General features: G+C 37.4%; 1 long non-coding RNA gene across 1 annotated transcript in view; it reads left to right on the top strand.

The window, feature by feature from the left end:
* Positions 1 to 5,833, top strand: part of LOC140003245 (uncharacterized) — a 91,456-nt gene extending 85,623 nt beyond the window's left edge. Inside the window, exons 2-3 of the long non-coding RNA XR_011811564.1 lie at positions 1,199 to 1,434; positions 5,627 to 5,833. This is a non-coding gene — a long non-coding RNA (uncharacterized lncRNA). The remainder of the gene's footprint in view (positions 1 to 1,198; positions 1,435 to 5,626) is intronic.
* Positions 5,834 to 21,277: the final 15,444 nt, after the last annotated feature.

Below are 21,277 nucleotides of genomic sequence, written 5' to 3' on the forward strand. Positions count from 1 at the left end.
ATGTGCAATTTCCAGTTCCTGATTAGCACCAGGAACACTGTCAAGGATGACAGAATAACATCCAATTTTGTTGATCTCTACTACAATTACAACAGCCAAAAGCTGCATAAGTGCTATTCTACAACCTAATCTCTTGCAGAATATTCTACAGCCTAATTTCCAGAAAGACTTTGTGAAAACGTTACATCACAGGGATTATTGATGGAAATGGGGTGATTGCCAGAAAACTTTAAAAAGAAAACCTCCTAAGATGCATTTACAGTACAAAAGTAATCCACAGACAATGGACTTTGCTATCTTTAGTGTAAATCTGCAGACAGATTCTCCACAAAACCCTGGGCAGAAGATGCCATCAGATGGGTGCAATAGCTCCTCTCTTGGAGTGAGGAGCTTCTTTGATCCTAAGGTCTGTGTGCAGATTTTGATCTAGAGTTTCTGTGTTCTGCCTGAAAGACTCAGAAATTGCACTGAGATTGTATCCAATGCATGACAGTGAGACTGTTCCAGGATTACTGGTGGGATGGTGTTAAGCCATACACTAAACAAGTCCAAAATGCTGTATCAAAAAAACAAGCATTATTTCCTGGGAGGAGTGTCAGCTACTGTTGCATTAATGATTTAATACAAAAATGTATTAATGTACCTGTTCTGTCTGCCCTAATCCCCACTCTTCCTTGTTATGCTGAGCTGTATTCATCTTTCTCAGCTCTATCAGAGTTCAATTGGTTGAATTCTTTTAAACACTTTTCATCTTGATTCACTTTGTCTCATTTTGCATTTATCTTATTGCTATTTCTGATTGACGCTGAAATCCTTTCTCCCAGAAGATGTATTTTTTCAGTGTTTTTTTTTTTTTTTTTTCAGAATGTATTAATATTAGTGTGAGAAAAAAATAATAAATGGCTGTTTTTGACTGTTCACTCCAATAAAATGTTTAATAAACTGTGCAACAAAGATTTCAAGAAAATGCTGTCTCCTAAATTATTGTCTTCGTAAACAAATCAAGTATGCTGGCATAAAATTTTCCCAACTAAGCTACTATGACAGACATTGAGAATGTAGTGCTTTGGTTACTCTCAGTTTGAATATTGTCAGATTACTGACAATTGGCTTTTCCCAGCTCCTATGTGTAAAGGGGTCGGGATTACTACTGGCCTTACCTCTGTGTTCTCATTGCTTCTGGTTTTGTTACATACAGGTACATCATGAAGAGGAGGGAAAGGCCTGCTGTGCTTTTATTTCCCCTCCAATCTTCACTAAGTAAAGGAAAACCGTAACAAATCAATGCATCAGTCCTGACTGATCAAACCCTTCAAGCTAAACCATTTGGCAGGTTTGTCCTGCTGGCTGGTGGGATGCTTGAGGGTTCAGTAAAAGAGTCACAGTGTCCTCAGGTCCTGGATGGCTTTTCCCAAGGAGAATCTGAATGTGGAGGTAGGTAGTTCATGTGAGAGTACATTCAATTTTTTTTTAAACTCTTCATAAATTTAAATCTTAGCTTGAACATCTTGTTTTGAATTGAATGCATTATCTCTTCTTTCCACCCCATCCTATTATATAGGTACTTTTAGGGTAAGAAATCATTGCTATTAGCATTTCTATCATGCAGAACAAGCATTCTGTCAGTGTTGGCAGCTCCTTTTACTACAGGTCTCAAATGTGAATTGCATTTTGTATAAAATTCATGCTGCGACTTAAAGTGTCTCTGTTGAAGAATGACCACCTGTAATGCTCCCTTTAGTGAAGTCCTCAAAGAATCTGAACTATAGGGCTCAGTAGTGGAAATAAAAATCAAGAAGTGGATTTTTTGGTGAGAGAACATTTTATCCAAAATCTTCTCTCACAGTAATTTCAGCTGTTTCCTTCCTCAGGAGGAAGGCTAACTCTGTTTTTTAGAGTGTTGGGCATTTCTGATGTTCTGCATTCCTAAATATCAGATCCCAGGTGTGAAACTTAGCACTAAGTGATTAGATCATTCTGCTTTTGAAATATTCTTTAAAGTATGCTTCACATATAAGGAGGGATAATTCTGGAAATCCATCAGTAACGCATATGGCATGCCAGCTGTGTTTCTTCTTATACGTGTTATCCCTATAGGAGACAAAGGAGAAGTTCAAGAGTTTTTCAGTGATTCTAGTGCTATCTAGGATTAGGACTATTGGTATCTCACAAAAAAAAAAAAAAAAAAAAAAAACCTGTTATTAGCATTATTCCCAGCAACTATTCTTTGGTGGGGGGAAAAAAAAAAAGATGTAGTTCAAAAGCCAACAAGTCCCCTCTCCTACCTTGTCTAGAGAAAAGGAATGACAAAGTTGTTGAAGGTATATACATTAGAAAATGTTGTGATGAAGCGTTCTGCAAAAGAATTTTAACAGCTTTTATCATCTTTACCAGTACAACAGCTAGCGCAGAGTTGCAATTATGTTCCTTGTTAAAGAGAATTAAGTTAATTCATTTCCATGTTGTGACCTGCAATAGTTTAATTTACCTTATACTATTCTGCTTGTTAATACAGGCTGGACAGAAACATGATAACTTCCATTTATGTTAACTATCTGATTTGTGATGCAGTCTACCTCTGCAATGACTGCACTGTTCAAATTAATTAATACCAGATCATTATCTTTAGATGGCAGGCAGATGTTGAGGTTATGGTGTTTGTGAACCCTAAGCGCATTTCTTTTCTGTGCAGATCAAGAGCAGTTGCTATATAAATTGAGGATCCAAGGTCTAGGCCTTCTGGCAGTGAATTGGTTTTGTAATTATCTTAGTAATAGTTCTCAATTATTATTCAGTAAAGGTCGTCTTTCCTCTGCTAATGGGTCATGGCACCCTCTAGGGATCCATAGATGGGCCAGTTCTCATTTTTCTCATGTAAATGACTTGCCATCTGTGTGCCATGCAGGTTCATCTAAGGCAGTTCTAAAAACACTGCTAATTAATATCAAAGTTGGAGGTTCTAACAAGATTGTAGAATCATTTTAAATACTTTAAAGATGGGCTTTGTTTTCTAAAATTATCAAGGTTCTGTTAAATGTTGTGGGCAGATTAGATGCAATTCTCTTGATGTCATACAATGATTAAAAATCCAGGCTCCGATCCAACTAGATGATATATATTCTACCTGCTCATCTCTACTTTATATCTTCAGTTTGGTTCATAAATTTTATTTGGAATGTATATTAAAAATGTTTTCCTTTTGAAATTATTTTCAATCTTTAACATCAGCATTCAGAGAGATGCCTGACATACATGGCAATCTTCCCATCTTGTGGAATGTTTAAATATATCCAAGTTCTTTATTTTAAATCATGTTTCAGACTTTTAGTATGTGTTTTATGCCAGCCAGTGTGACTCCTGTATTGAATTTTCATTCAATAATATTTTGTTCTTCTTGAGTTGAAATGTAAGATCTTCACTGTTACAAGCAAAGCTTTTCTCTTTTTTATCGGAGTTCATGTTTTCATGTATTGAAGACTATTTCTCTAGAAAAATACAGACTTACACTTTAATAGAAGGGGGTAATGCTGAATTTTCCTGCTGTGAAAGCCATCATGTGTGTCCTTCTAATTAGCATTTCCCATAGTCCAACGATTTCTGTTGATGATATAAACTCAGACAGGCTCTGAATCAACAGATTTAAAAGATATGCACTACCTCTGCTCTAGACACACTGACAGTGCTGTCTGGGTCCTGTGCTATAGGAGGTGTGAGGCTGTTACCAACTCTGCTAAGTCCAGCCCTGGCATTGCCTCAATGTTTGAATCACACGGAAGGATCCTGCCCTCCTCTGTCCCCATGCGATCCCGCTATTGCCATGCCTAGCATTATTTCTCCCTGATGATGTTGCTGTGCCTCTTCTTCCTTTCAGTAGCACTGTCAACAGATGTTACCAAACACGAATAGCCTTCTTTCTGCTCCATCTTATTACTGACTTTCCTGCCTTTTGTTCTGTCCCATTGTATTTAATTCTGCTGTGTGAGTAGCTGGGAAAGTTACTTTCCTATCCAAAATTGTTAGACTTGCACAAAACTTCTTCATTCCTTTCACTCCATCATGTTTACATTGCAGGCTGTGCTAACAATGAATAAAATGAAAAAGTTAACTAAACTGATAAAGTCATCATTTGCTTCTACTCTATCGTAATAGCCATGCTGTAATAGGTACTGTTTCATATAAAATTACCATATAAATTATGCCATCCAAATCTGCAACAGAAACAGCAACAGTACTTACAATAAATGGCAAATCCCTGTTAATTATTGATAGCCTAATAAACAAACCATTATAATTCATTCTTATTATTCATTATTATTAATAACTCTTATTTAGTATTCATTGCACAAGGATCAGTTATGATTAACTGTTCCAAATATGAATGGTCCACATGAACATTTCTAATTCGGGGTCTTTTCTGTTGAAGAAATGGCTTTCTGTATTAAATCACTTTGTTCAGTCAACAGGGCAAAACATGACTATACCTAAACAGCCAGTCCAGTGTCCTTGCCCTGCTGCCTGTAAAAAGCTGGTACAAGCTCTGTCAGAGGAGAATATTGTGTATCTGGTGCCAATTACCTGCCTCTAACTTGGATGGCTTATGCCTTAAAGCATGCTATTATGTAAAAACGTTTGTTTGTTTGTTTGTTATACCTGTTACCTGTCCATGATGTATTCCAATCTGTATTTGAAATGTTTTGATCCTTCAGTGTGGGATTCAGGTGACTGTATGAGCCATGTAACATAGGCACATACAAGTGGTCTATTTACTGTGTGCTATCTTTATACCAAATAAAAAATCTAGTCAGTGCTGTTTAAAGTATACTTCATGTCATCCTAAAGTAGGTGCCTGTATTTGGCCAGATGGATAGTACCCTAGAGTCCCCTGAATGTATTACCTTGATTTCTGTTTGACTACAAAGGGAATCCAGAAAGCTGGCTTTGATGGAAGCAGCTGTATTTTGTAAATGTCTAAGGTTAAATAAGATCAGCTTACCCTTACTAGCAGTGATGTTCTGCTTTACCGCTTAGCAATGTCAGAGTGAGCTCTTTTTAAAGAGCTCAGCCCAAAATTCACCGAGGCATGATCATAAATCCTAGCGGCTTCAAACCTTAAGTGAGTTGGTGAAGGAGGCTGGATTCCAGGAGCTGCAATGACAGTGCACCCTTGTGCAGATTTCCAGTGACTATCAGGTAGAGTGCCAATGAAGCAGTCTTCTCCAGAAATGATAAATGAGTCTTGTCGTTGGTCTGTTGTAGCTTTTGTATACGTGCAACCAGTCCAGTCTTTCTAGACTGCATCACTAGAGTCATGACTTTTGCCATCTGAAGTTCAGCTGGAAATAGTAGTGTCATTACCAGCTGTAAGAACAGGTCTCAAAGTACCATTAACCAGCACTATAGATGGTCTTTTCTTTTTTTTTTTTTTTTTTTTTTTTTACCACACTTCTATTTTTGACTTCTGTTCCAGGTCTAGCTAACTACCACTAACACACAGCAATAGAAAATGTTGATTCTACTGGATTACTAGCAGTTGCCTGCCTTCTTCGTTTCAATTTTTAAGCTTCTGACTTGGACTTTTGGCTCAGTTTTTCTTTGTCTTTCTCTTTTTTTTTTTTTTTTTTTCCAGGTTTTTGATGCACTAGGACCTCCATCGCACCTCCTTTTAGATGCTAGTTGCTATAGCTCCATCTATTATGAACCATGCTGAGAATATCAACTGGTACCTGGAAGCACACATGAAATGTTTTCATAAGGGTGTCATATGCATTGGAAGTTCTCTGAAGCTTTCATGGTGAGTTTAGTTGAACAGAGCAGAAATGTTTAATCACTGCATGCCAAGGTGAGAACTCTTTTATTTTTATTTTTTCCAGAAAACACTGTATTTCAGATATTTATTTATTTATTTATTTATTCGGGGGGGGGGGGGGGAGGAAGGAGGAGGGAGGTGAGAAAGAGGGTAAAGTACATTGTAGATAGCATTATAGAGGTATCTACAGTTCCCTGGCACACAATAATTTCACTTTTTGTTTGATAAGGGTTCTCCACTGCCCTTCCCTACTGTCCACTTCTGAACTTAAAATACCTGATGTGCTCTGTATTTTTCCATGAAGTGCCAGTTCTCACCAGCTGTGGCTTTCTAAATACAGTGATGCACTACAAAGCAGCCAACTAACTTGTAAGAAGAAATGAGTTCTTGTGCCAAGGAGAATTTAGCATAATGATTCAATTGCAAATATAGCACATAATTTCAAAGAAGGAAGAGAGAAGAAGTTCGAAATGTATATAAATATAATATACATAAATATTTTGCTATTTTAGAGGCCCAAGCTTCATTTTTTTCAAATAACATCTTGCTCTGCTGTATATATAGCATCCATCCAAGACATACTAAACATTTGTTGTTTTTTTTAGCAGATAAGCAATGATTCATTTAGTTTGTGGACATAACACAGCACATAAACCATGTAGTTCAATAAATGCTTTGTTTCCAATGTTAGTGTGCATTACACAGCGATACACCTTGAATAATTCCAAAAAGTCATTAAAAGATGAATTCTAGAAGCAGAACAAAGCTGGGGCAGTTATCTCAGTAATGCCGTCTGTCAGCAGCAGCTCGGACAGGCTGCGTGATGGTGGCACTGGTGCCATAGTGGAGGCTGGAGCATCATTAATGTGTGCATGCTTCATGCTTTGCACCTTTCCTGAGGTTGTGCAAGGCCATACTGAAGTGTCACTTCTTAACCACTGCTTTCGTTGCCCAGGGGAGGTGTCTGGCATGCTTGGTTGTACAAGTCACACTTTCATATTGAGGCGCTGACACATCTTAAATAAGAACAGAATTTGATCTCTCTCTAACTCATCGGTAGCCCTTTACACAACATTGTTAGGCAGTTCTGCCAACTGCCTCACGAGGTAATTAACTATTGATCTTGCCCGTTTTACAGATGACAAAAATTCTCATGCTGTGTTTCAAGAAATGATCGCTTTTAACCAGTCTGTTATTTTTCCTGATCATGTAAACAAAATACACAACCTTAAATAAATGTATTTAAATTTAGTTTTGTCATACAAATTTTAAGCTCAAGAGTTTGATTTTAGTCAGGGTTCATGATCAGAAAGAGTTCTCAGGGCAATAGTTCTCTGTCATCCAAAACACCCTGTTTGCCTGGGGATTTTAAAAGGACTCTACATGCTCTACAGGCCAGCTGATTATCTGTGGCCTTTGTTGGGTATGTACATTTGTAATTGAACAACCTTACAGTTAGCATACACCCAAACTCCACAGCTTTCATTTCTTCTTCATCAAGAGAATCACTAGACACTAATAACAATAATCATTTTTACCAAATGGTAGTTTACTGTCAAGGTGTTTTATTTTCTAATCTCTAACTAACCCTTACAAAGTATTTGGGGGGGGGGGGGGGGGGGGGGAGGCAAACAAACAAACAAACAAAAACAACAAAACAGAGCAGAGCTATATAAATAATATCTGTGTATGAAACTGGGACCATCTGCTTTTACTGAAAGCAGTCCTTGAAACCATTATGCTATTTTAAATGCATTTTCAAAATGTCAGTGATCTAAAGAACACAAGCAAGAAGCTGCTAACATTAAACACACTTCTATTATGCAGTCTAACTATAAAAACAATACTCTGCTTAAAAACAAACAAGTCAAAAATGAAAGATTTTGATCATAGAGGAATCAGCTTTACCATGTGCTGTAAATATTATGGAGGCAGCAGTGTGTCTACATTTCAGAAACCAGATAATGAACAAAATGAAGTGAGGAATATCATGAATCTTAATTTTCTATAGATGCAAAATATTCAATGTACTTAGTCTCTTTTTTTTTTTTTTCTTTGTTTTTGTTTTTAAGTAAGGAAGTACATATATTTTTATCACTTTGCTGAAACCTCAAAACATGGAAATAAAGCAACAATGAGATGTGAAGCTACAGCAAATGCCTGCTGGAAAGTGTTTTTGTTGCTGGGGCAACAGCAAGAGCTTTCACTATTTTTTTTTTTCAACAGCTAACATTTGCAGTATTTCCCACCTAGTGGAGGAAATGGTGACTGTTTTACATAAACATATATTTACAGCTTAAAAAAAAACAACTTTGAAGTTAATCCGTTACTGTTGTAGAAGAACTAGAGTGTCAAGACAGTAGCTTCTTGTTCATCAGCTTGCTATGGCAAACCTGCTGTTGAATTTAGTGAGATGAATCTTAATCTTTTACTCCAGTTGTGGCTAATACCATATAACTCTGGTGCAGTGCACTCCTTTTCTGTTTACTACATTTTCTTCTGTGTAGGGTATAATTATGAGTTTCATTGTAATAACCCTTGCACTTGGATATTTTACATATCTGAAAGCAACCTGGAAGATATTGTATTTACCAAACCCATTTCATCTGTTAAAAAAAAAAAAAAAAAAAAAAAAAAGCAATCACATATTGAACATAGTATTGAACATAGGATGGCACCAGGAAAATACCAAAATGTCTGATATTTAGATGATAAATAGTGTGATACACCCTTTTTGATAAATGAAGACTAGTAGATAAATGAATGCAACAAAACTACTAGTTAAGCTCAATATATTTTTATTTGACAATGTAACGACTAGCAATTCAATAAATATTTGCTTATTTGTCAAATTAAACAATAAAATTAATCTTCATAACATGGAAATGATAGCTAGATTTTTCTTTAACTTCACTTTTCCATTTAAGGCTTTCAGATAAGTAGATTTTGATAATCGAGGAAAGCAGAACTGCAATTTGTGAATGTCTTGGGAAAATAACAGCACCAAGTATTTTAGGTTCTTACTATAGGGACAAGTTCAATAACCAGGTCAGCTTTCCTGGGAGGGAAAATAAAACAACAACAACAAAAATAAACCCAGCCTCCCACCAGGACTTAATTTGATGCAGATGAATGAAACATCAGTAGGCTTTTGCAAATAAATGAATACGAAAAAAAAAAATAAAACAAATAAAAGGCACTTGTCTGTGCTGTGAGACTTTTTTTTTTTTTCTGTTTCCCAGTTTTAAGATTTGAAATCCTCCTGAAGAAGAGGAGCTCAAATTTTGTTTTAAAAATTACGTTTATCTTTTATATCAACATAGGAAACTTTGGAATATCAGATTTTTACTGTGTTTGATATTAAAAAATAATAATACATAAGTTTACATGCTCTATTCCTGTGCCATATACTAGTTTAATAGCAGTCTGAGAAATTCATCATGCTGGTCTCAAGTATATCTGTAACTTTTGTTGTTGTTTTTCAGTGATTGCATGTCAGTAACGTTCTACTAGGGATCCTTTTAATCGTTCTTTCTTTCTTCATCCTTTCAGCTCATGTTATATTATGGCATGCACGGTTACATTTGGGAGAGTTTTTAGCAAGTCTAAATTGAAGATATAAGTTCAATTTTCCAAAAATTAATTTTAAATAATTTGATTTTAGGAATAAACTGAGTCACTATTAGACTAGTGCTTTCCACATGTATCCTGCAATTCCACATATAGTTGTCTGACTTTTTCCATTTTTATTGCTGTGAGAATCAACAACTTCCTAATTTGATGAGAAGAATGCTTGGTTTCCAAACTGATGAAAAACTAAATTCCAGACAGTCCTCTGCAGGTTGGCTTTGTGGTTTCAGACCTAAGGGTTGCCTGCAGTAGTATGATGATGGCTTTGTCATAAACTAAACATGGTTACTAATCCTAAAGATACTAAAATACTTCCAATTTTTCATCTTTTATTGGAGGCAGGGATAGAGGGGTCTAATGTATCTAATGTGAAGGAAGATTTGTGATGGGAAATCAAGTTATTTTTAAATTATTTTTGAAGCTCTTTTTACAGAGCTGGGAACATTTTTCTATAAACCTCATGATGTTTTATTTACTGTGAGTAATAAGTATTTGTAAGAAAATAAACACTTCATACAGCTCTGGGTAGCAGCATTTTCTTCCTTACAAACGTGAATATGTGTATATATGTGTGTAAATATGTGTGTATATATAAGTAAAAGAATTATGCCTGACCTTTATCCACACCTTGCTAGACAAGTGGGCTTTTTTGATCTTCTGAGCAACATGTCATCATGTCATTCATAAAAGCAAGATTTTTTCTTTAACATTAAAACCACTGAACTGGTAAATGATACATTCTGTTTGCTAGCGATCAACTAAATATTATATCAGAATGTGTGTTTTCTTCTTTTTGGATAATATTTATTCTCATAATGCTCCACTGTGCCTTTGTCTCTGCTTCTGCCTCTCCTTGCAGCCAGAACAGGTTTCGCTTGGTGAAGCATCACTGAGAGTGGTCCATGGTGCTACCCTCCTCTGGAGGGCTCCTCTACTCTCATTTCAGGGGGAGAGCAGCCACAGGCATTGAGTTCTGCATTTCTGGGTGATGGAAGTGAGAAGATAGCGTGGTGTCACGCAAGTGACAGAGAAGAAGGTCCTGAGACTGGAGTGACTGACGGGATCAGGCTGAGAGAAGGGAAGAGAATAACCGTAGTGAACACCCACGTACCTTTCAGTGTAATCTTTAACGAGAGACAAAGAATTTCAATGGCAACAGCTGCACCGGTGGGGGCCAGGAGTTGTACTGAGTGGAAAGGAATTGAGGGATAATTTTATTCTTTCTGAAAACCCAGTTATTCTGTGTACAGAAGGTGCAGCAGTATCACACACGATGCTTGCAGGTACTGTGATATATTTTATAATATTCACAGTGGGAGAGAATCAAATTGATCCCTCTTCACTCCTGGCAGTATGGAAGTGCCTACAGCAACCTGATCTAGTACAGAGGACTGGATATGAAAACAGCAAGCTCAGACTCAAAATACTCATCTAATCCATAGTCATAATGAGCTCATCCACTGCCCCGAGCCTTTTTAGCAACACAGGTATGCACAGCGTTCAGCCCGCTGAACGGTACGGTTGGCTGCACTCACGGTGGGTGCTTCATTACACTGACAAATGACCTCAGGGACTTAGTTAAGCAAGAGCATGAATGTATACTTTCTAACACTGCACACAATATTTTGTGTGCTTTTAATAGTGTAGCCAAAGTGTAAAATTGGATGTAGGACTTTAAAAACTTCTCGGTGAAGAGAAAACATAGTTTGAAGCCACGGAAGCTGTGTATCCGATGGCAGAGCAGCTAATGCAGTTTGCTTCTCCAGCATTGCCCTGAAGTATCTTTAGAGATTCATATATAAATGGCAAGTACATAACCCGCTGTAAAAAGCTACAGTAGTGCTAAAGAAACCTTTGAGTTTCTGTGGCCAGCAGAGGACAATTATATGTGGAATAGAAGTACAGCTCCAAACTGAACCTCCACACAAATGCCCCAGGATCTATCCATCCTAATTAGGGTATCCTTGAAATCCTGATGTGGACTTTGACATTAAGAGCCTAATCCAGGCTAAGTTTAGCAAAGGGGAAAAAAAAATCTAAAAGACACTTTTTACACAAGGGATTGTGTAAAATACACACAATGGATACACACAGAGCAGTGTCAGGCCCCCTTCCATTCCGGTGCTCTCCTCCAGGTCCGTCATGCAGCTGGAGATGGGAGTGAGCCAGAAGGGCTAGCTCTGGGTGGAAATGTGTCTACAGCAATGGCCAGCTTGGAAGCATCATTTTGTGTTCCAGCCAAATACCAGACAGAAATGGTCATGGCTTAAATGTTACATTTAGTGAAATGTGCTTGGGCCTTGGTTATTCATCATAGTTAACTACAATTAGCTCGACAGGAAAGCATGACTTTTAAAATCTGTTCTTTAGAGGTAAAATTTTGAATATTCCAATGTGGTTCTTATAAATACCATGGTTCCTGTGAGTACTGTACAAGAGAAAAAAAAGAGATATCTGCCTTGTAGAGATGTTTCCACAATGCTTTGAGATAATTTTGTGATTCTTTAGGCATTTACTAATGTTTTTAGTAAAATCATGTAGTTGATGCTATTAGGTCTCCCTGTTGGTCTGTCCAGACTAAACAGTCTTCAGTCATGGCTAATACATGAGGTAGTCACAAATGTTTAAAAGCAATGAATTGTGCTAGAAGAATTACGGTGTTTCTGAGTTATTTGTGGAAATACATAAGTTTTAAACAAAGCTTTAAAGCGGGAACTTGATTGTTCCACTCCAGAATGGGCTTTGCTGGGGAGTTTAAATGAGAAGATAAGGGAGGAAGGAGAAAAGAGATCTAGCAATTAGTGAGCTCAGGATGCAGAGGAATAAAATTCAAGTATCATTTATGCAGACAGAGTTTTGACATGTACACAGGAAAAGAAAATATAATTATATGTTACAGAAATTACTGGATAAGAAAATGAGCAATTTGATACAGATTTACTGTGTAAAAATTGAGGTGCAATATTTGTAGTTAAACATTTATATAAATGAAAGCTGTGTGTGTGTTTCTATACAAGTGATGAAGGTGACCCTGATTTAAGTCATTCAAAAAAAGAACATTTACATATTTAAATCGGAGATGAACTAAGTTGAGGGAGGGTTATCAAAAGTGCCTGCTATCTCTGAACTTGAACATATGCTCATTATGGTAATTCAGTAGGCTCTTTAGATCAAATGCTGGCAGATTTCAGTATTTTGCATTACTTTAAAATTTACTTCTGATTTCATCCCCATTTTCCTTTTTTTATGTGATTTTTTTTTCTTTCTTTTTCTCTCTTTTTTTTTTTTTTTTTTTTCTCCTATGATTGAGTGGCAAACAAAGGACCATTTGAAGAGAAAAAGTCTTGCTATATTCCTCCAGTAGACCTTAAATGTTGCATTTTGCTGGTTGTTGACCTGGAAACTGCCCAGAAGAATATGAGGCCAGAACTTTGTCACCCAATAATCTCATAGATGCATTTAATTTTCCACAAACCATAAACCTCACTTAAATTTTCCTTTAAATTACATGTCTTTAAAACTGATAAGATGAGTGTCCAATTTTTTTAATGCATTGATGTCTTAAGATTGTTGGCTACATCTCTTCAAAGACTAGTCAGTCATTACTTTAGGAGATGATATTTGCCACAAAAGAAAGCACTGCCATTTCACTGCTGGAAGCAAATCCCCTCAGTTCCTGGTTGTGCAAGAAACTTTACTGCAGTTTTCTTACACAGAATTTGCAGAAATAATAGGCTGGATGTTGCAATGATAGGAAAAAGTTTAACTGCTTTAGTATTAATCTCATTAGCATTTTTTTTTCTTTAAGGAGAGGGTAGTGTGGTGAACATTAATGTTCTCATTTCTTACATAATCCACAAATCCTTTTTTTCTGTTAGTTTAAGTGCTTGCATCTCTGTCTTTGGTGCCCCACATGAGCTCTTTCATTGAGGTGTAAATATGTTCCCTAAATAATGAAAGAGCTGCTATCACCCTTTTATTCATTTGGTTGCCCACGACAGAACTGAAAAGGCATTTAGCTAGAAAATATACTTTTTCTATAAAGAGATAACGTTAACATAAGAATCTCTGCAGATCATTAGTCTGATTGTTCTCTAATGTATACTCTCTTGATTTTTTATTTTATTTTTTCCAGAATACAGTGTGGGATAAATGCAGGCATGTCACTGAGCAGACACTAGAAGTTCTCATTCACTGCTCACCATCTCTCATGACACCCAGCCTGGGCTGATCCAGCAGAGTATTCACGCACATCCTTATCTCCAAGCTGACAGATAGCCACTGTCTTTATCCTGCATGGCTGAATCCCTCCAGAAAAGAACAGGTCACTTAGAACTAAATGAGTGCTGACTTATGTTTGATGAATAAAAACCACAGGAGGCCCTAAACATTGTAGCAAAGATCCCCAAATTCTTTATTTTCTACAGAGTAGGCAGCTGAGTCACGGCTTTGCTTTACATTGTCCACACTGTGTTCCCATGAGGCTCCTCCTGCACTGATGTGAGCATGGTACATCATGGGAAAAACCCTGAAATAATCTTGCAAAGAGATGTCAAAATATTTCAGCTAGGAAAAAATGTTCTGATCTTTTGCTCTTTGCAGGATGACAGTATTTTGACTTGTTTTGAAGAAAAGATTTTAAATATTTGCTCTTTGAATGATACGAGTAACCCCCAGAAGGATTTTAGGTGTGCAGGAATCCTAGGCAAGTTGTCCTGCTGGTTAGCTACCTGTAATGTACTCCTTTTAATTTGAATATGTCTGGTATCAGATTCCAGCCATTGCATGAAGTTATACTTTTTCCTTCCCTCTATGACAACCATAAAAATGTACATCAGTCTCTGAAAACGTTACAAGAGATGTCTGCAAAGTCAGCCAGGCTACTAGTTATTATACCAGTGTTTCAAATCTGAAAATGTTTGCAAGTAGTTATTGATCTCAGAAACAAAGATAAGGGTTATTAGGAGTGGCTGTGAAGCTTGCCTTCGTGGCATGGACTCTGAGTACAATTTTGTTACCAACCCATATGCAAATGAAATAAAACCAATAAGCTTAAATATAGACTCACAGAACCGTAGAATATCCCGAGTTGGAAGGACTCACAAGGATCACCTCCAAACAAAAATCTTAGCTCTAATGGTCTGTTGTTCTTGTGCTTTTTAACTAGAACTGCCAATGTCCCTTTAACACAGGGTTGGTTTTTTTTTTGGCCGTCTACTGGGCAGTCATTGTTCTTTGACCAAGATTGCACTCTAATCTTGGATGCTATATGAATCTAAAGAGCTAATGAAGATTTGAGGAAAATGGCTTGGCATTTTTCCATTACTGCTAATAGGATTAGAGAGGTGATGAATCCCCCGCTGGAGGTTTTGATAGCTCTGAATAAAGAAGACAACCTGCAAGCAATACTTGTAGCTCAGTTGTTGCTGTTTTCTCTGTGTTCTGGGCTCCACAATGCAAGAAGGATTTAAGGTCTGGAACAAGCTTCCTGGCAAGGTGGCTGATGCCCCAGGCCTGTCAGTGTTCAAGGGGCATTTCAGCAATGCCTGTAAAAATATGCTTTACTTCTGTGCATGTTCTAGCTTGCACTAGCTTATCCAGCACGTAATAGTTAACTAATTTACAAAATATTGTGGCTTCACATCCAAGCTTTTAAAAGTTCCTCATGAAAACAGCATTTCATATATTTTGAACAGTTTTCCTTAGTATATTCATGGATAATAGATGTGATAAGGAGATTTCTCCCATCCAAGAAATAGAGGTAAATTAATAGAGCTATAGTTGGTCAAGACCTTCTAAATTACACATTTCTTGGTCAAAATAACAAAAACTAGCATATTAAAATCCTGACATTTATGAAAAGTAGTCTTGATTATTATTTTTTATTTTTTCCAACTCTGAAAACACCTTGGAAAAGATTGCAAAATGATCATGACATTTCATTAAGAAACTTATCAAAGAAAGTCCAAAGCATGAATTTGGTTTTAATTTTAAGCTAAATATGTAATGTTGTTTACAGAAAGAAATACTCAAATGAAAGATTTTGATGTTATTAAATTACATATGGGTTATTTCATATTTGACTTCATATTACTATGAAATTGGGAAATGTTCTTCCATTTATGCCCTACTTTTAAACAGTGATGCAGATGTAGTGATACTAAAATAATTCAGACCATTATTTATGATGTGCAAATGCTTCTACTTAGTCATACCAGAGAGGGTCATTTTTCAGTGGAAGTCCTGAGAAATTGGGTTTTCTCAGGGAAGAAAAAAAAAAAACAAAACTCATTATTTGCTAGTCTTGCCTTTTCTGAAAACGTTGACAATGTTGACAACCAAAATAACTTAGAAATTTTGTGGCAGTGTCATCTACATATCTACGTCAGTGTAGTTAGTGCCTTCTTTTCTTGCCTATGTCTTTCCTGCCTGCATTGCAGTTTCCTGGATATTTCATGATCCTATCTTTTCCTTAGCTACTGCTACTGCATCATAAGGACCCTTATTCTACAAAAGACAGGAATATCTGCTTTATACAAGGGAAGGGTAGCATGAAGTCACAGTGGCCTCTTTTCTTTGGCCAAACAGTTGGACTTTATGTTTTTAGGTATTAATTCTTTAACTTAAAAATTGTTTACTCATTCACAGGCAGCACAAACATCATGAAAGCAAAGAACTGAACCACAAAGAAATGTCCTTAATGACCACCACCACAAGTAAATGTCTGATCACCTTTGATTTTCTTTCTAGCTACCCAAAAATTTTCCTCAGACATCTGTGAGACGTCTGACTTTATTTCCTTTTTGATGCACTGAAATTAAGAGAGGACATTTAAAAGCATTTTCACGTAGGTTGTCAGGTACTTTTGGTGTATAAATCACTGGCTGGCACAATTCACTGCCTGTCCTTCAGTGTCAACTGACAAGTGGTATACATTTAGATGTAACCTAACCTGTAGAAATAAATCAGTCCTGGTTCATCACAAACATCTCAACCTTAACCCTGGTGTGAAGTACTCTACTGACACACAGAGGGAAGTTTCAGGAGACCCCTATCACCACGTAGTGTATCATGATGTAAACTGATCCTTTTGATAAGGATAGGATCCAAAACCAGGAGCAATGGCTCGGTCTGCTTAACAGAATAATTTAAAGAGACACATAACTAATTTTCACTACCACGTCGTACCACATCAGAAAAGTAGCAGAAGTAACATACACATCATTGATTTTTATCCCTTTCAGAGAAGCCTGTCTCGGTATTTTTAATGAAACATTAAATGATTGTAATGTAAAGTGTAACAGAATGGCATAGTTTTATACTTTCTTAATTGGATGCTAATATCCATGTCAGTATTTGCATGAAAAACGGTGTACTAAGCCAAAATATCAAGGTTTTTAAAGCTCATAATCATTCTTCCACTGATACCATCTGTCAGTTTAATCTTCACCTCCCAGAATTCAAGGAAGAGGGTGCCTTCAGGGAAGGGAAAAGGGAAAAATTACAGTTATGAAAGTACAGTAAATTGAGTTTAGACCATGGAGTTGAAATCCCATTTGATTAGATAGGACTTATTAGTTATTAATTGTCGAAGTTGGGAAATAATTAAGAATTACTGCTGGGGCACTGTCACTCCTCCTCCCTGAAGAAGCTACAGGGCTCCCTGGAGCTGGAAGCAGAGCAGAGGCACAGCCTGCACTGCAGGCTGCCTGCTCAGGAGTTCGGAGGCTGCCTCCTGGAGCTCCTCGTCCAGCTGAAATTCCTGCATCAGCACTGAGAGTGTGTGTACCCTCTGCTCTGCCTTGGAGAGCAGTGCGTGACTGCATTGCATATGCAGCACTGCGCTTGGTTCTTCTTGAGCTTGGCATTTTTATAGCATCCCTACGTGTGTATAACCTGCATACGGCTATTGCCTGGGACAAGCCGCCTCTTACTCGTCATTCATAGGGTATAATCGGGTACCCACTAAGCAGGCAAAAACCTCGGGGGAAAAAAAAAAGAAAGAAGAAAAAAGTGGAGGAGTGGAGCTGGAGAGCAGATCACCTGCTGCTGTTTATTCTGAAATTAGAACATATGTGCAAAGCAAGCGCGTATCTTCTCCGAGATTATCTCAGATCTCTGCAATACTGCAGGGGCTACAGGCCAATTCTTCCTTAACAAAAGTAAGAGGGTGCATTTTCAAACAACTCCAGCTGTTAGCAAATCCTTTGACATGCAGCTACTTTACTAGATTGCCCTAAAGAAATTCAAAAGCTATTGTTCTCGCAAAATGTCGCTATTATTCAAATTTCAAAGACAAACAAATGCATCAGGTCTTTAATGTCTGTGCTTGCACAGCAGCTGTGCCTCCGAGCTTCCACTGAGCTGCTGGGTCCCTGCAAACACGTAGCTGGAGGTAATCCCTGCCCATGGGACAGCACAGGCCAGGCCTGCTCTGTCTCCATTGCCAAGTGTTGTACTGCAATAGGAGTGAGTCTGCAGAGCAAAGCGGTTGGTGTTCAGGTCTATATCCTGCATGGTAGGGGTAACTCTACATTAGCTCTAGCCTGATCCTGTAGACGAAAGGCTCCTTGGTGAGCGGAGCGTGTTGGGGAATCTCAGGATGCATCCTTCAGCTCAGGCTCAAACAAGAGGAATCTGCTTCGCACAGTGAGGGAGCGTTCTGCAAGCAAGTCCGTGCACAGTAACCGAGGAGACTAGTAAGAATCACTTCAAAGGCTCACACATAATCCAAATTAAATAAATGTGCTTGCTTTCTTTCTCTTTTCCTTCTTTGCTTTAAACCAGTCTAAGCTCTGAAAAAATATACAGGGCATTTTAAAATGAAAAGTTATTTCAAACAAACAAAGAAGTCAAGCTGTTTTAATGTTGAAAAGCTTCATTTTTTTTTTTAATTATTTTTTTTTTCTCCCCCCCCCCAGGGAAAACCTGTAACTTTCAGTAAGGAAAGCTTTCATGCTGCTTTGAATAGCCAGTCAGAGGAAAAGGACAAAGAAAGTACTGAGCTACTAAAAGGTACTCCACTGCCCTGTTAGCTATGCTAGTTATGATACTTTGCTTGCTTGGAAATATAGGCCATAAACAATTAAGAAAAAAACGCATAAAGATGTAAGGGGCAGGTAGAGCTTGGCATGTGCGTGGAGGCAGTTGCAGCTGTGAAAACTTTGCTTCAGGTTTTCCATCTGGGTTGGGAGGTAAAGTGGGAGGGATGTAATATGAAGAAGAAAAGGCAGGTTCTTTGCCAAAATTATATTTTTTCTTATGGAAAATTTTTATTTTGGCAAAGAAAACCAAAATTATTCCAACAAAATCTTATTCCAATATCTGAAACCAATTAGTGGCTGCCAATGCCCAATGCCATGCCCCTCTCCACATCTTTTTTTCAACTGCTTCCCCACCTCTCAATTTAATTATCTGAATTATTTTCTTATGTATATGTTTTCTTATGTTCTTATCTGTAATCCCAGAGTAACCTAAAGTGGTCCTACTGAGCAAATTTCCCAAAATTAGAGTCCTCAAATTTGCTTTCTGCTAATGCAATAGAAAAAAAAAAAAAAAAAAAGTTTTTTTCATGTCCTTTCCTGGTTTTCAATATTCAAAAAATAGGATCCCTATTTTTCTTTTACTTTTTCTTTTCCTCCCCATTTTTTCATTCAATAAATAATTACCAGATTAAAAGGGGGAGAGGAGTGTTTCATGTATTCTTTTGTAAATAGTTTTAAAGCTCAAGTAGTTTATCCTACTTCCATTTATTAATACAAGAGACTAAAGTACACACAGACACAACACTTATATTCATTTAGCAATGACAGGTTAACCAGACTTTCTAAACAAAGAGTATTAAACACTGTTCAATCAGTGTCATCCTCCAGTTCTTTGTTTGGTCCATTATCTGGGATCTGAATGAGGAATTAAACTCCTGCATCAGATAATAGTCAGTCATTCTGATGTGAAAGAATTTCCATAATTTATCCTCCAAGGGGAAATCCTGCCCTGAGCAGAGGATCAGTCGGAGGCAGACACCACTTCAGTCTGATGTAAGTTTATTGAAGCCTCAAACAACACATAAGGCCCTGTGCTGCTCCTAGCAAAGAGACATTTTTCTCTGCAAGGCATCATATCACCTCCCTTCCGGAGAAGTTAATTGTGGTTATACCAAAGGCCAAATTAATTTCATCATCAGCTTACAAATCAAAGTTGGGTCAATAAGGGCTATCATACCACTTCAAATAAAACAATCCCCTATAAGGTGAGGAATTATTTGCCCTCCCTCTAACGTATTTCTCTTGGGAAATGAAACGGAGAAGGGCAGAGAGTGGCAACTCCATCTATTTCACACATTCTCAATGTCCTCTCACATACATAAGCCCTAAAGCTAGAGCTTCCTGGCTTTTTCTGTTGTTTAAGAGGTGATTTGAAACTTCTGTTGAGAACATGCTGCTCGTGGTTGTGTGTGTCACTGACATATTTCTCTGGAAGACCTCCTAGCCTGGACTTTAACTCAGGGCCTGGCAAGTGATTTAGCACTTATTTATTGAAACGTGCATAAGCCTTAAAACCACCAGACAGTTCCAGCACAAACATCTGTCTTTTCAAAAGATAACACCCTGTCAAAATGCCCTGGAGCAGAATCTCTTCTTTTGGTTTGAAGTTGAAGAAGTAGCAGCAACAGTAGTTAGACAGCAAGTATTTTTGGAGAGATGACAGCTGGGTTGTCAGACATTAATGCTGAATTACACAACGTTTGTGTGTTACAGCACAAATGTAATAAGCAATTATTCTTACATTATCATATATAGGGCTGCCAAATTACTGTCTGTGAGGTAAGATAAAGGACTTGTGGTCTGTACCACTTCTATTGGTGTTAGGGGGTTTCCATCAGACGTAAATGATGTTAAGTCTATTTTCACTCTTGTCATTTGAGGGAGTATCAGTTTAAACATCTGCCATAGAAAAAAGATATCAACGAGCAAAATCTCCAAGGCTGATTTTCCCTTGTGTGAGGAAAGCAGACAAGTTACTTACTGTAACTGCGAGTGATGAGAATTTAGCTTCCTCATCAGTAGATTCAATACACAGAGTAAAATCATATTTACTTAATCCTCAGTGTTGGAAGACTCCAACAAAATTTCATTGTATTTCACATATGTCATTTTTACACAGCACTACTGAGAAAATCACTGCATTTCAAAGAAACTAAGAGATCTCTGGGTGGTACTTATTTAGATCTTTCTTGTCTTGAGACACAAAATAAAAGAACACAAGTCAGGGAGAACGATGAGAAAACATTGAATAGTTTTTTTGTAAGAAAAAAACAAACAAACAAACAAAAAAAACAGCAAAATAGAGTTGTCTTTTGGAAAAGAGTTGACTGAGGTTGCTATGACACAGGTCTGTGCAATCACAAATGAAGAACTTAATGGAGAAAATTGTTCGTTGTATCTCATAATACAAGAAATAGGGGACAAAAACGGACTGACCAGGTAATAGGTTCAAAACAATCATGAGATAATTCTCTAATATCTAGTTAAACTGTCAGTTTAGATTAACAGGTTGACATCTAGTCAAATTCATGGCTAAGAGCCAGATATGCATTTGAGGTAAAAAGTCCACTATCTGAACTGATGGAAGAAAGAAAAAAAAATGCATCAAAGACTTATAAGATATTATGCAGAGCAGTTTTCACATGGACAAATAGTGATAGGACAAGGGGTGTGATTTTAAACCAGAAGAGGGGAGATTTAGATTAGATACTGGGAGGAAATTCTTTGCTGTGAGGGCAGTGAGGCCCTGGCCCAGGCTACCCAGAGAAGCAGGGGTTGCCCCATCCCTGGCAGTGCC

The sequence above is a fragment of the Anas platyrhynchos genome, chromosome 9, assembly GCF_047663525.1.
Source record: "Anas platyrhynchos isolate ZD024472 breed Pekin duck chromosome 9, IASCAAS_PekinDuck_T2T, whole genome shotgun sequence".
NCBI lineage: Eukaryota > Metazoa > Chordata > Aves > Anseriformes > Anatidae > Anas > Anas platyrhynchos.